We start from the raw sequence: 16,741 nt of genomic DNA on the forward strand, positions 1-16,741 counted from the left end.
GCTTTTCGGGTGGTTCAAATTCACCCTTGCTAAGTGAAAAGAATGTTTTATGACTTTTGTTAATACTGTTTTTGAGAATGGGATTTAATTCTCTAACCTGTGTTTTGTCTTGTATATATGTGTTTGTGGACATAAGTGGTAGTGCATATAACAATATATATGAAAGTTTATTTCCATTTAAATCCACACAGCTCATTGGACGATGTATGTTATTATTTATTGACTTCTTCCAGTCCATTTATATTGTATTATTGTCATTATTGTTAAACAGACCTTCGGTAATCACGGATTACTAGCCGGTTACGACACTAAACCTATAGGGGCGGGTTTGGGTCATGACAGCACATCACGTTTCTGCAGTAGAGCATGTCCTATCCCAAGAGTTGCAAAGTGCCACAAAAGAACTCAGAGAACTATCTTATCAAAGGGAATCATGAAGTTTCCCAGGAGATTTCTCAATCCTTTAATGAGATGAAGAAGTCCTAACAAGAGCTTACGAAGGCCATTAAGAAGATAGTGGCCATGTGTTGGAGACAAAATGTAACCGTTTACTTAGTCTATTGCCCCATAGTTTGGATCCATTGGACTACAACTAGAAGGCAACGTGCCGAAATGGTCAGTTATCGACCTTCCAACTCCTCTTGTGAATGGTCAGGATTTATCATCCACCACCCCTATTCCAGGAGGATGACTTACAGACATTAAAAAGCATCCTGTCCAAAGGACCCCAGAAAGAATAGAAGATCCTTCTGTCTAACAATCAAGACTTCAGAAAATGTTAAGATCCTTTTGTCACACCAATATGGAATCCTCCTAACCCATTGTACAAACTTCCTACAGCTGGTCTCAAGGGAAGAGGGGTAACATCCGCTTTTCCAAACCTTTGCTAATATATCAGACATTTATGGTTCAGAGTCGTACAACCTTCTTCTGTGCATCAAGAGTTCTCTTTGGAGTTATACCACACAATAGAAGACATCAAGGATTGTTTTGAAAGAGCAAATTAGGAGATTTCTTATTCTATCACTATATCCTTAAAAGAGCTCACAAGGGCCATCAATGAGATAGTGACCATGTTTGAAGAAATAAGGCAACCATTTTCACAGTCGGCTATCTCATAAGTTGGAGTAGTAGCACTACATGTACAAAAAAAAAATTCCCAATGCACCAGTCACTACTTATCTACAATCTCCTAAAACTATCAAGGATCCTTGTCTCGCACTCTTATTCCAAGAGGTCTTCGTTTAGACTCAGGAGCCATCCTTTTAAAAGAGCACTAGAAGAAAATTTTAGCTTTGCCAATGGGCAAACAAGTGAGCCAAGGTCCATCAATAACACTCAAGATCAGCCAATTTGGAGGTACAACCCGTTGTTCAATCATTCTATGGTTGACTTAGGGGGGCAAAATTAGTTTGCCTAACACCACTTTCATCAACATGCAGTATTCTTCCTCCTATAACTCCTCTGGGATTCTATTAGGCTTCATTATTTCATAGCCCAATCCTAGGGGGCAAGGAGAAGAGTGTACAAGGCATCCTCCTCACGGGAAATCAAAAAGTAAAAACAACCTTACCAAAGATCTTTACCCTACAACCAAGCAGGAGATCAAGCCCCGAGTCAACTCTGAAATCAAGTCAGAAGTCAAGCTTGTGGTAAGCTGAAATATAGACCAAAAGATCCAAAAAAAAATTCCTCTGAAAAGTTCACAATAGGGGCAAAATAATGTTGAAGAAATTGATGATATTTCGATTGGGGGCATAAATTTTCTTCTTATATCGTAGAAGGTGATGAGCAACCTTTTCCTTATCCTATATTGGATAAAAGATGTTTTCAACATCTCTCAAAAAGTCGAAAAACATTATATGTGTATGCCAACTTTTGGTTTAGTACATGAAAACTCACACTCACATTGGGTTTATAGGGCACATCAGAAGATAATGCTCTTCACATGGCTTACACAAAAATGAGAAAGTGATTGCAAAAAGTCTCAAGTTACATGAAGTGTTTCACAGTCTGAACAAACATCTCCATTCTCCAAAATGATTCATTAGAAAACTCAAAGGAGGTGTTGAAGAAACATAAAAATATAAATCAAGTAAGCAAGTTCAACCTATAATAAATTTGATTTTTTGAAGAAAAATTGTAAGTTATCTCACGTTTGAGAAACCGAATTAAAGTTTTGGCATTTCAGAAGGTTTGAAAAAGCCTAATATCAAATTCAAGTATACCAAGCACTTCAGGCCTTCTAGTTTAAAGAACAGGTCTTAAGGTGTAGCAAGCCTCTCATACAGGAGTTTTTGGCATTTCTGAATGTCTGAAAAGGCCTAATGATAATTTCAAGTCTAACTAACATTTCGGGCCTTCTAGCACACTGAACGAGCTTCCTTTATAGAATGGCAGAAGTTTCATACAGGGGAACTAACTATCCACGTCAACATTCTTTTGTAAGAAACTCACACAAGTTTGGTAGAAAAAAAATAGGTCAGAATAGAAGAATTTAGATGTTGGTTCATGACTTCTTGAGTTTTGTTCAAGAGGTCTAAGTTCTTGGTGTATACTTGAGAGGTATTCAAGATCTAGAAGGTCTTCATGAAGCCTTGTTGGATTTGCAGAATGTAGTTTAAAATGATGAAGGCATATCAAGTGCAAGAACAAACTCAGAAGGTTTGATAAGGATCCAGAAGATCTCAAAGATTTGTCAAGTCTCCAAAAGGTATCTAGCAAGCTTAATACATCTGTAATAGTTAATCTAGAAGGGCAACTAAGAATGCAAGAGCACTTTTTTGAGTTTCACAACTGAAGGTCCGCCTATTAGAACGATTCTAGAAGTGGCAATCAAATCAAGCCTCATCATTTGCTTAAAAATAAGGCTTGAGGGGGGCAGTGTTTATACTCAAAATGACCCACCAATGGAAGCATGCTACGTGTGCCTTTAGTGACTCAAAGCTTGTAGTTTTATTATTCCAAAATGGTGACAAACATCAATGGATATATATATATATATATATCAAATTCCTAGGAAAGAGTATCATGTGCATCCACAGATATATATATCAGGTAAGGGTGGGCGTGGGTCGGTTGCGGCCACGGAACCTCCAATCCGTCATCCGTCCGCTAGATTGGCGGATTAGAGAAAATCAATCTGCATCCGTCTGCCAATCCGGTAGATGTGGATTGAGCGGTTTGGCGGTTTGATGCGAATTGGTTTGGCAGTTTAAGATTTTATAAATTTTCAACATAATTCAACTTGTGCACTTCTTAAAAAAAAAAGAAAAGAAAGTATTACAGTTAATGACTTAAAAAACTATTACAATCACTGTATGTCTCATCCAAAAAAAGAAAGTTTGAAACTTTAGAATATTAGAATCACTGCATGGCTCATCCACATATTACAATCACAGCATGATTCATCCACATAAAGTATTACAATCTGTAGTTCTTAAAATATAATAACAATTCAAACCACCAAAACCATGAATAGGGCAGTAGTAGAAATTGTATGTCTCTGTATTGTTACATCTATATATGTTTTTGAAAACAAAAACCAACCAGCATATATCATATTTTCTATTTATTGTTTTTAGAATTAAATTTAAAACCAAAAAATATAGATAAACAATACGTTTATTTTTTTCAATTCAAAAAATATATTCTAGTTGAAATTTTTTTTTTCAACAGAATATTTAAACTCTTTTTCAATTGAAAACACAAACAAAATATTTACAAATTGAAAACATAAAGTCTTATAAATTATTAGGGGTGCTCGCGGTTTGGCGGTTCGGTTGCGGCCAAAGAAATCTCAAATCCGCCATCCGTTCGCCAAATTGGCGGATTGGAGAAAATCAACCCACAACCGTCCGTTTGTCATCACGCATCCGTTCAAAATGTGACAGATCGATTCGGTTTGGTCGGTTTTGACGGATCGATATATCCGCTACTCACCCCTACTCCCTACTATCAAATGATGAAATCACGATATTACCCTTAATGCTACTTGAAATGACGACATTTATTCCTCTCCCTCCACCGCCACAACCGCCACCACCAACGTCTCTTCTATCTTTCACTTCTTTTCTAGGCCGAAGCCCTTTTCTCTCCTGCCTCAAATCTGTCGCTCTCTTATCTCCACCATTTTGCGAGACTAATAGGTCTTTGGCAATTTCCCCTCTCTTCTTTCCTTTTATGCATGTATGTGTATATATATATCATATTTGATTATGCTTGTTTTAATTTCAAATCTGGGTTTTGGTTGGTTGGTGATGTTGAGGGTTGCATGAAATCTGAATTTTTAGATTCCATTGATTATGTATGCGAATCGAAGCATATAAGGCAACATTCGAAGTTAAGAAATTGTGTGGACGAACTGTTTGATGAAAATCCCAAGTGGGTTTTGTGCTTGTAGTCATCAACTCAAATCATGTGAGTGTTGATTTATAGAGAGAGAAGGGGTAACAATTGCACATAGGAGGTTGCTCTTTGCTTGATTTGTCTGGAATGGTGGTGTTTTTGTCTTGGTTGAACAAGATACAAGGTTAAAACTGGCATTTTAAAAAAATTAATTACTGACATAAACAAAATTCCTTGATTGGCTACGTGTTGACTCATGGAGGGTGTAATTTGCAATGCATCTATAAACTTCGAGCCGATGTAATTTTCAGAATGATAAGAGTATTTCTATATTAAATGTAAAGTTTAAGAAATATTATTATAATTTATCTTTACATTAGGAGATCCAACCAACCCGATGGTAAAAATTACTTTGAGGAGTGATTTGCCCGCCGAGAGGAAAAAGAATGAGGTGTGTGAAATAGAAATTATATATTTTTTCATTTTTTCCTTTTATTTATCCCTAACAAATTTCTTCACAAATTCATAAGACAAACACTGTAAGAAGGTGTGTACTTCAAAGGCAAACTAAAAAAAGGTTTTCCATGATTTCATCCTTATTGCCATATGTTGCAAGTAGTATGAGTAAACTAATTTTTGTTTTGAAGTGCAGAGTTCTCAAATCACAAAATCTTGGTGGCATTCTCCCTCCAGAATTGGTCAAACTCCCTCATCTCCAAGAATTGTAAGTATTTACTTTCCCGTTTCAAGGTATCACAAACAATGGATCAGTAATTACAATGAGAATCAAATTTAACATAAAATAGAATTACATCTTAACTAATACAAGGAAAGTAAGAACCAAATACAGGTATATCGAACTGTTGACCTTCTAGTGAGATGCAAGTGTTCTAGCCAATCTAGTCCATTGATAAAAAAAACTTGTAATTGCTTTTTCATTCTACACCGCCATATACAGTAGAATTGGCCATTGTTTGCTGATTACTCTCTTTTTTAGGGGTGGGTGCAGGTCGGTTGCGGCCATGGAACCTCCAATCCGCCATCTGTCCGCTAGATTGACGAATTAGAAAAAATCAATCCGTATCCGTCCGCTAATCCGGCGAATATGGATTGAGCGGATTGGCAGTTTGGTGGATGGATGCGAATCAGTTTGGCGGTTTAAAATTTTGTAAATTTTCAATATAATTCAACTTGTGCACTTCCTCAAAAAAAAAAGAGAAGAAAGTATTACAGTCAATGACTTAAAAAAGTATTACAATCACTGCATGTCTCATTCAAAGAAAGAAAGTTTGAAACTTTAGAATATTATAAGCATTGCATGCACCATCCACATATTACAATCACAGTATGCCTCATCCATATAAAGTATTACAATCTGTGATTCTGAAAATATAAAAACAATTCAAACCATCAAAACAATGAACAGAGCAGTAGTAGAGATTGTATGTCTCTGTATTGTTACATCTATATCTGTTTTTAAAAACAAAAACCAACCAGCATTTATCATATTTTCTATTTTTTATTTTTAGAGTTAGATTTAGAAACATAAAAATATAGATAAATAATATGTTTATTTTTTTCAATTCAAAAAATATATTCTAGTTGAAAACTTTTTTTCAACAGAATATTTAAACTCTTTTTCAATTGAAAACACAAACAAAATATTTAAACCAATTGAAAATACAAAGTTTTATAAATTATTAGGGATGCTCGCGATTTGGCGGTTCGGTTGCGGTCAAAGGAACCTTAAATCCGCTATCCGTCCGCCAGATTGGCGAATTGGAGAAAATCAATCCGCAACCATCCGCTCGTCATCACGCATCCGTCCAAAATGCGGCGGATCAGTTCGGTTCGGTCAGTTTTGACGGATTGATATATCCGTTGCTCACCCCTAATATCAGGTGGCAATCATCTAGAAGGTCCAACAACCACTTCTTATTAAATCTAACGGTTAGAATTCAAATGAGCTCGACAACTCCTATAATGAAGGCTTCACTTTAACTAAGAGAAAACACTTGCCATCCATCCAAGACCCCACCTACCATGGAGGTTATAGCAGTCCCTAGTCTTAGGGAATAATCAACTACTTGCTGGGAATAAAGAGGAAGATGGAACAAGTGTCAGCTCAGAAGGCAGCCTAGCACGCCACTTTCAAAAGATCATAAAGATACTTCAGGAGGTGATTGTTGATTTCCAAGAGGCCAACCACGATTTTCAAGAGGACTTAGCTACTACAAATACCTCATTTGAGGATGGAGCAAATCTCAATCAATCAACCATTCAAATCAACATATAAATAGCATCAGTGCTATTTAGCCCTAGTTCATCTTAGGAGTAGTCTTGAAAGGTATATTTGTCATAGATTTAGTCCTAATTCTTGGCATCAATGTCAAATTAGCTATTTTTGGCCTTTATTGACGTTATTTTGAGACTTAAATTGTGCTTTAATTCCATTTGTAACTCAATTTCATATTTTCAAACTTGTTCCATTTGTAACTCAATTCCATATTTTGAATTTTTAAAGTTTAATATATAAAAAGTACAAAATAATTCAAAATAATGCATACCAAGTTGTTAAGGATTCAAAAAGTATTTATAAGAATAAAATTATTTATAAAATATCTGAAATATGAGAACTATGATTAGGTGTATCAAATGTTTATTAATAAAATTTATTAAAATACAATAATATGTTATGAAATAAGATACAAATATTTTTTTTAAAAAAATTTCTAACAAATTTCCCATGATTTATCATCTTTTATTTCAATAAATTAGGTTTTTATTTTAAATAATGAGAATCAATCAGTGTGTTTGGTTTGAGTTTTCTGGATTAAGTTTTTTGAAAACTGAGTTTTTTGGTTTTCGTATTTTTTTGTTTTTAGTGAATATTTTTAAAATTTTAAACATTTTTTTTACTTTTTTAGATGTACCTTATTTAGATGTATCTAAAAAGTAAAAAAAAATGTGAAAAAATATTTTAAAAAATTAAGAAATACATAAAAATACAAAAAATGTACTGAATTCTTGTATTTTTTTTTTTGTATTTATGGTATTTAGTGAATTTTTAAAAGATTTTTTTTACAATTTTTTTACTTTTTAGGTGTATTTATGTTAGATGTGTCTAAAAAATAAAAAATTTACATAAAATATTAAAAAAATTCAATAAAAACAAAAAAATACGAAAAATAAGAAAATAAAATTTTCTAAAAACTGTTTTTAGAAAAATAGAACCAAACATATTGAATTCTATCATAAATTGTGGATTCTACCAGGTCTCGATGCAGTGTTAGTTGCAGTAGACAATATGCGGAAGTATTTGGCATAGAGTGATGTTAAGAATTTTAAATATTTTACTAATATTTTTATTAGATGCCTTGTGAAATTCAAATGAGACCTATATGATACATTTCCGGGGTGCTGTTATGGTGTGCAACCCCTTAAGGTTGCACACCATATGCAACCAACATAAAAGATGTAAGTGGAAGGTGTAAACATAAAACAGGACAGCAAACAGAAAAACGTAAATGTAAGGTGTAAGTTGCACACTTAAAAAAAGTCCTACATTTCCTATCCCTGTGTAAGTTATTTAATAAAAATATTAATAAAACATTTAAAATTCGTAACAATTTCTTTTGGCATATATCCTCAAAAAGGCGGCCAACCAGTTCATGCTGGGATACGTACACCTGCTCTACCGTTCTTTTTCTTCATTTAGGCCTCGTTGGATAACTGATTTTTTTAGTTAAAAAATTATTAAAAAAATAAAAAATTAATGAGAGGGTAATTTTTGGTAAAAATTGGGCCGAGCTACAGAGATGGACTTTATGGCCCAAAGTACGAAGGATTGTGTAAAAAAGGCCGAAAAGTTACTCTAGCCCAGGAGAGATAAAGTTGCTCCGGTTCAAGAGTGATAAAGTTACTCCGGCCCAGAAGAGATGTTGAGTTACTTCGGTCCGTGCAACTTGGAGTTAGGCCGGTCTCAGAAATAGTCCGGTCATGATGTATTCTGGGTAGGTCGGTTGGAATGTTGCTATTCAGTAAATCGGTCCAAGCACACCATGGTTCGTGTATGAGAGAACCGAGATATGGCGCAGCAAGAGGAAGAACCAAACTACTGTTAGTACGGCCTACTCTGTGGCTCAGTATAGCCAGGTTTATCTCGGTCGTATGGCAGTTCGGCCGTGGTGAAAATCATCTCACTTGGTTTAAGCAGTGGGGAGGGTGTAAAAGGATAAGCATTATCCTTTAGGAGTATAAATCCTAGGAGGACTCTGCATGGAGAAATAAAAGTCCTACTAGGATTTTGCCACACGAAACCTATAAAAGCTCACAAGCATCACCTTGGAGGAGGTAACATAACACAGCATACAATTTTTCTTCCTGAACACATTGAGCTTTGTCTATTTGTCAAGTTTTCTGACTTAGGCATCGGAGAGGTTTCCGGCACACACCCGCCGGCTAGCTCACGTTTGTGTTTTCAGGTGACAAAGCGACGTCGTACGGAGGAGCGTGGACTTAGTCAACAGGATTATACGAGGAGAATTATTTCTTCCCCGTACAATTGGCGCCGTCTGTGGGAACAAACAGACAGAACAAAACCTCTTGACTAAGCTTCTCCTTTTCTCATTCAATGGCACACATTGAAGAATTGCCGCAGTCCGCCGTCGACGGACTAACTCCAGAAGGGGGCGCAAAGCGTGAAGGATTACCTTCTGTCCCTCCCATGGCGGACTTAGAGCCCCAACGACATACCTCCATGAGGGATGCTAGGGGAAGGCGGAATAACAGCCCCCATCACTCTCATTCACAAAGTCCAAACAGGCAAAGACGGAGGATTGACCCTCAAGCTCTGGAAGACCGCGTGAAAGAACAAGATGAATTGATAAGAAAGATGGCGGCGGACATGGAGGCCTTAAAATGCCAGATGAAGAAAAAAGAAGTGGCGACAGGAGAGGGGCGCAAAAACAAGACGCCCCCTCGCCACTCAGAAAATCGTAGTAGGAATACTACACCCTCACAAGGAGAGAGCAGAAGCCTCAGGACAGGCGACACTCAATCCTGGTCTTCCAGAACTCGTCACTCCAGGTCTGAGAGGACGAGATCTGAAAGGTCATACACTGAAGGAAGCACATATTGGCCCTCACATTCGCATCAAACCAGGTCTAAACAGACGGAATTACCCAGATCATCCGACTTACGAACCGTGCTCGAAGAGAAAGCACGATGCAAGGAGGATGCCAAGGCAAGGGATCCACATAGAGTTTCAGCCTTGCAGCGGTTGGCTCCTCGGACGCATGGAAGCGTCGAGGTGGGAATGCCAATACCGCGCCCTGCCTATGAACCGACGGACAAGGCATTAGCAAGACTGCAGACTTCACCGTTTGTTCCAGCGATCGAAAACGCGCCCCTACCATCAGGCTTCCTTCAGCCGAAATTCACCACATATGAATAGAAGACGGACCCGTATTCACACCTGAGCCACTTTCGGCAAGTCATGGCCGTGTACAGGCGAAACGAGGCCTTAATGTGCATACTTTTCCCATCAAGTCTTGGCGACCTAGGCTTGACTTGGTTTGAGAAACTCCCAGAAGGCAGCATAGCCTCTTAGGCACAATTAGCAGAAGCCTTTGTGACAAGGTTCTGAACAAACACTAAAACCCCAGTGGAGATCGATCAACTACTCTCCATCGACATGGGTGATAAAGAGACCCTAAGATCCTACAACAGTCGCTACTGGGAGACATTCAATCAGATTGGGGACTGCCCCACCAATCTCGCCATTGCACAGTATAAAAGAGGCCTTCCAGTTGGGAACAGACTGAGGGACTCGATCACCATGACGCCACCCCTCAATATGGAAGCCCTGATGGAAAGAGTGCATCAGCACATCAGGGTAGAAGAGGATGGCGCACGAGCCAAAGCAAAATCTAGCACGACCGTAGTACCAGAAAAGAAAACCTCAGCAAAGGTCAATACAGTAGATCGGCAGAATAGAAACGGACGTGGCCGACGAGATAACGGAGAAGACCAAGACAAAAGATGGTTGAGAATCCGCACTGCCATAACAACAGTGTTCAAAAAACCGATATATCGTTTCCTGAGCAAAATAAGGGATGAGCCTTTTGTCAAGTGGCCAGCCACGCTAGGAGAAGCTTAGAAAGACTACGACGACAGATCACGGTGCACCTTCCACAAAGAAAAGGGGCACCGAACTGAGAATTGCACGCCGTTAAGACAGCATTTGGAAGAGTTGGTAGCAGCAGGTCACTTGGACAAATACATTGAAGGAGGGACACAGCCAGCCCCCCAGGATCACAATAACCCCAACGGAATGCCAATCGACGCCCCACCTCAAGGCATTATCAATGTAATACATGGAGTCTTTGAACCTGAGCGTGTATGCGAGCTCAGGGGATCAATCAAGAAGGCTGAGCACTTTAGAAAGGTGCTAAGTGCCCAACCTGCAATCAAGAAGGGAAAGACAGAGGCAACAAATGTTATGTCCTTTTCGGATAAGGACTTGGATCGAATATATTGTCCTCACAATGATGCTCTGGTCGTCACTCTCTGAGTCAAGGATTTTGACGTCAAGCGGATTCTGATTGACCAGGGTAGTTCATGTGAGATCATGTACTACAACACATTTAAACAACTGAAGCTACAAGACAAAGACTTGGCGCCTGCAGTTTCTCCCCTAATTGGATTCAACTCCATGCCAGAGTGGCCCGTCGGCAAAATAATTCTTCCGGTCAGAGCAGGAAGCGTAACAAAACAAGTGGAGTTCTGGGTATTGAAGGTCCCCTCCACTTACAACATCATCTTGGGCAGAACATGGCTACACGTCATGCATTCGGTGGCGTCATCCTACCATCAGGTAATGCGGTTCCCCAACGACACCGGCATAATTGAAGAAGTCTATGGAGATCAGATCATGTCAAAACAATGCTTCGCCACGGTGAATGGCAGCCGCGCTGCCAAAGGATATGTTTATTCGGTGGAAGAACTAGAAAGTAATGAGCTATTCGCAGATGTCGGCAAAACGGCGGATCAGAAAGCAGTGGAGGACTTAGTAGAGGTAAAAATAGATGAGAAGAACCCGGATAAGTTCTTCTTGCTTGGCTCATCGTTGTCCAGCACTGAGAGATTAGAGGTCTTGGAATTCTTGACCTCTAACATCGAAGTGTTTGCCTGGACGCCCTACGACATGCCAGGCATTGATCCAAACTTCATCTGTCACCAACTCAATGTCCACCCATCCGCCAGACCAGTCATTCAGCGCACTCGCAGATCGGCACTTTACCATGCCGAAATAGTGGCAGAAGAAGTAGGCAACCTGCTGGAGGCAAGAGCAATTAGAGAAGTGCACTACCCAAGATGGATCTCCAACACAGTCGTAGTGCCAAAAAAGAATGGTAAATGGTGTGTCTGCGTCGACTACAAAACAGTCAACAAGGCGTGCCCAAAAGATAGCTTTCCTCTACCAAGGATAGATCAACTGGTAGACCTAACGGCAGGGCACAATCGACTTAGCTTCTTGGACGCATACAGAGGCTACCACCAAATCGCCATGCATGAACCAGACCAGGAGGTCACATCCTTTACAACACCAAGAGGATTGTACTACTACAAGGTCATGCCCTTTGGCCTGAAGAACGCAGGGGCAACATTCCAACGGATGGTCACCAAGATGTTTGAACCATTGTTAGGCAGAACAATGGAAGCTTACATCGACGACATGGTGGTCAAAAGCAAGGATGAGAATGACCATCTTAAAGACCTAGGCGAGATGTTCCAGATCCTGAAGAAGCACAAGTTGCGCCTCAATGCGTCCAAGTGTGCATTCGGAGTAGGATCTGGCAAATTTCGGGGCTTCCTCGTGACCAACCGAGGTATAGAGGCAGACCCCTCTCAAATCAAGGCAATCCAGGAGTTGGAGAGACCAAACTCAGTCAAAGAAGTACAGCATCTCACCGGCATGGCGGCTGCACTCAATCGGTTCATAAGCAGGTCGTCGGATAGACTACGACCATTCTTTCAAGCTTTAAAGGCCAAGTTTGAGTGGGATGAAGAATGCGACCAAGCTTTGGAAAGCTTGAAGGAATATATGTCTTCCCCACCATTACTTGTCACCCAGTACCTGGTGAAGAACTCTTCTTGTACCTGGCAGTCTCTCAGCACGCAGTTAGCGCAGTATTGGTTCGTGCAGAAGGAATACAACACTTGCCCATTTTTTATGTCAGCAAGACATTGTTGGGAGCCGAAACAAGGTACTTGCCCTTGGAAAAATTAGCATTGGCCTTAATGATGGCCTCCAGGAAATTGGCACACTACTTTCATGCCCACACCATAGTCGTCCTCACCGCATTTCCACTAAAAGCTCTGTTTGAAAGGGCGAACTTTAGTGGGCGAATTTTGAAGTGGGTAGTAGAGTTGGGACAATTCGACATCAAGTTCCAACCCAAGACCATAATAAAAGCCCAATCTTTGGCAGACTTCGTCGCAGAGTTTACTCCTGGAAGTCATCATATCTGCCCAGTCGACCTAACTGACACAACCGAACTAGGGACGGAAGTTGACGCCGGAATAGCGCAACCCCTAGTAGAAGGTAGTCAATCAAGCGCCAAGGCAGACCAGACTAAGGACAACAAGGAAGAGACAAACAAAGGCTCACCAACAGTACAATCAGCGGACGAAGGGCAGACAGCAAGCATGGACCTTGAAGAAAACACCATCCTTGACTCCACGACATCATCTGATCCCTCCACGTGCTGGAAGTTGTTCGTTGGGGAGATGTGGAAGCTCTTTGTGGATGGAGCATCCAACCAGCATGGTGCAGGGCTTGGCATAGTTCTCATCTCCCCAGACGGCCTGGTTGTAGAGTAAGCAATCAACCTTGGTTTCCCAGCATCAAACAACGAAGCGGAGTATGAAGCGCTTCTCGCAGAACTCAAATCAGCATACTACATGAAGGCCGCCGAACTAATGGTCTACAGCGACTCGCAGTTGGTGGTAAACCAAATTTCTGGCGACTATGAAGCAAAGGATGACAGAATGGCCAAGTACCAAGAATTGGTCAGAACAGAGATCAAGAAGTTTGATGTAGTAAGAATAGAACAAATTGGCAGGGAGGAAAACAGCAGAGCAGACGAACTAGCTGGCTTTGCCTCAATGGCAGACGCATCCATCCCTCATCCGTTGCTCATCGACTACTTACCAAGACCAAGCATAGAAGACCCCGAAGCAGAAAAGGTATGTTGCGCAGAATTAGGCCCCTCTTGGATGGATCCCATCATCCTGTTCCTAAAAGACGGCATCCTACCAGAAGAGAAAAAAGAAGCCAACAGAATAAGAGCGAAGTCGCAACGATTTTGGCTATCTCCATCTTTGGCATTATACAAGAAGTCATTCTCAGGGCCTTACCTAAAATGCGTTCATCCCAGCAAAGTGGAAGCATTCTTGTTCGAAATACACGAAGGGGTGTGCGGAAGTCATCAAGGGGGAAGATCGCTAGCTTACAGGGCCATTTCGCAAGGATATTGGTGGCCATATATGCAGGCAGACTCAGAGAAATATGTGAAGAAGTGTGAAAAATGCCAGAAATTCGCATATCAAATACATCAACCAGCTAGAGAACTCCTACCATTGACTAGCCCATGGCCTTTCGCAATGTGGGGCTTAGACATAGTAGGACCACTTCCAACAGCACCCGGCGGCAGAAAGTTCTTTCTCGCAGCAACAGACTACTTCACAAAGTGGGTGGAAGCAGAAGCATTGGCATCAATCAAAGAAAAAGATGTGAAGAAGTTCGTTTAGCAGAATATCATCACTCGATTTGGCATACCAAAAGCACTAATCTCAGACAATAGTACTCAGTTCGATGGCAGAATCTTTAGAAGCTTTTGTGAAGAATACAAGATAGAGTTCTACAATTCTACACCGGCATATCCTCAAGCAAATGGGCAAGCAGAAACATCAAATAAAGTCGTCTTGGATGGACTAAAGAAAAGGCTAGAGAAGGCAAAAGGCAAGTGGGCGGATGAACTTCCTCATGTTTTATGGGCTTACCGCACCACACCTCGACGATCAACAGGAGAAACACCATTTTCCTTAGCCTACGGAATGGAAGCAGTAATCCCACTGGAAGTTGGCCTCCCCACAATTCGAAGCGAAAATTTTGATCCAGACTTGAATGGAGAATCCATAATATTGGAACTCGACCTTGCAGAAGAAAGAAGAGAAAGAGCACTGGTTCACATCGCCGCATACCAACGAGAGTTAATCAGAAAATACAACAAAAAGGTGCATACAAGACAATTCAAGATTGGGGATTGGGTACTGCGCAAAGTAATGGGGAACACCTTGATACCAGGAGATGGAAAGTTAGGGCCAAACTGGGAAGGTCCTTACAAGGTGGTTGGGTTAGCAGGCAAAGGGGCATACCACCTAGAAGACAAGGACGGCAAAGCAATCCCTAGGCCATGGAACACGGCCAATCTCAAGTTATTTTACTTTTAGCTTTTCTTTTTCAAACATGTAATTTTTTCTTTCTCTAATAAAACAAGCAATTCTTTTCAGCACGAGTTGTTCTTTGTAAAAGTTAACTTTAGTGACGATTAGGTACATTGCAAGCATTTTATTCTAAGTTAACTGAAAAAACTAACTTAGAGGTTGGCTAGATTAAACCAACACCTTCCTAAGCCCAGGATAAGGATCCAGGCTGCAGGACGTTTGGTCGGAATAACCAAACATTATTCTAAGGTAGCTGGAAAAACTAACTTAGAGGTTGGCTGGATTAAACCAACACCTTCCTAAGCCCAGGATAAGGATCCAGGCTGCAGGACGTTTGGTCGGAATAACCAAACATTATTCTAAGTTAACTGAAAAAACTAACTTAAAGGTTGGCTGGATTAAACCAACACCTTCCTAAGCCCAGGATAAGGATCCAGGTTGCAGGACGTTTGGTCGGAATAACCAAACATTATTCTAAGTTAGCTGGAAAAACTAACTTAGAGGTTGGCTGGATTAAACCAACACCTTCCTAAGCCCAGGATAAGGATCCAGGCTGTAGGACATTTGGTCGGAATATCCAAACATTATTCTATGTTAGCTAAGAAAAACTAAGTTAGAGGTTGGCTGGAATAAACCAACTCTTGTTACTCTTCAGCCGAAGTAAGGGTATGGCTGAAGAGTGGTTGGCTGGAATAAACCAACTCCTGTTACTCTTCAACCGAAGTAAGGGTATGGCTGAAGAGTTGTTGGCTGGAATAAACCAACTCCTGTTACTCTTCAACCGAAGTAAGGGTATGGCTGAAGAGTTGTTGGCCGAAATAAACCAACTCTTGTTTCTCATCAGCCGAAGTAAGGGTATGGCTGAAATTGGATTGGCTGAATTAAACAAACTCTGTGTACTCCTCAGCCGAAGTAAATATATCGGCTAAGGAGTGGTTGGCTTGTAAGCATAGTTTAACCAGCTAAAATAGAAAAAACAGTTGGAGTAATAGAAGACATTACAAGTGCAAGCACACGAATCAAAACCGGAATAAGAGTCCAGCAAAATTTTTCATTCATTCATTGAAAAGCCATTACAAAGAAGGGGCATAGTTCGGTTACAAAGATAAAAAGCAACAGAAAAAGAAAAAGTACATAATCAAGAGAAAAGTTCTTCAATATCGGCATCAAAAGCAGCATCAGCATCAGCATGAAGACCGGCTTCAGAAGGGAGCTCACTCATGGTTGGAAGAGTGGTTTCGGCTGGAACCACAGTTTCACCTGGAGGATCAATAGTCAGGTCTTCCACCGGGGGCTCCAACCGAACTGTCTGGTCCACACTAACAACCGGAGTATCCTCAGAAGAAGAGTCTTCATCAGAATCTGAGCCTTCAAGGAACTGCTGCTGCATGGCATTCGTATACTCCGCAAGGGAATTCGGTATGAAGTACGCTGGAGGGTTGAAGACCTCGGTCTGTGGATCGTGACCAAGCTTCTCAACAGCCGCCCTCCAGCCGCACTTGAAGAACAGCTCCTTGGCAGCATTGCATTGCTTGGCATAAGCATCCTCAGCCTTCTTGAAGCCTTGTTTGCCGGCCTCTTTTGCGCTCTCCTTTATTTCGGCATCCTTCTTTCTTTCGAGCTTCACCAGCTCGCGCAGGTACTTGTCTTTCATAGCGATGGCGGCTTTCTGCCTTTCTGCTTCGGCCGAACTAACCAGTCCGGTCAGCCTGCTGTTCTCAGCTTGTAGCTCGGCCATTTGTTTCTTGATGTCTTCTACCTCGGCCGACTTCACTTCGGCTTCTGCCACAGCTTGCCTTGTAGTTTTTCTGAGTTCCAGCACTTTCTTGTGAGTGTTGTAGTTTTTTTGAATTGCCTGGCAAAACAAAGACTTCCCATGAGC

The sequence above is a fragment of the Camellia sinensis genome, chromosome 4 (assembly GCF_055761805.1).
Source record: "Camellia sinensis isolate YWXY chromosome 4, ASM5576180v1, whole genome shotgun sequence".
In the NCBI taxonomy this organism is placed as follows: domain Eukaryota; kingdom Viridiplantae; phylum Streptophyta; class Magnoliopsida; order Ericales; family Theaceae; genus Camellia; species Camellia sinensis.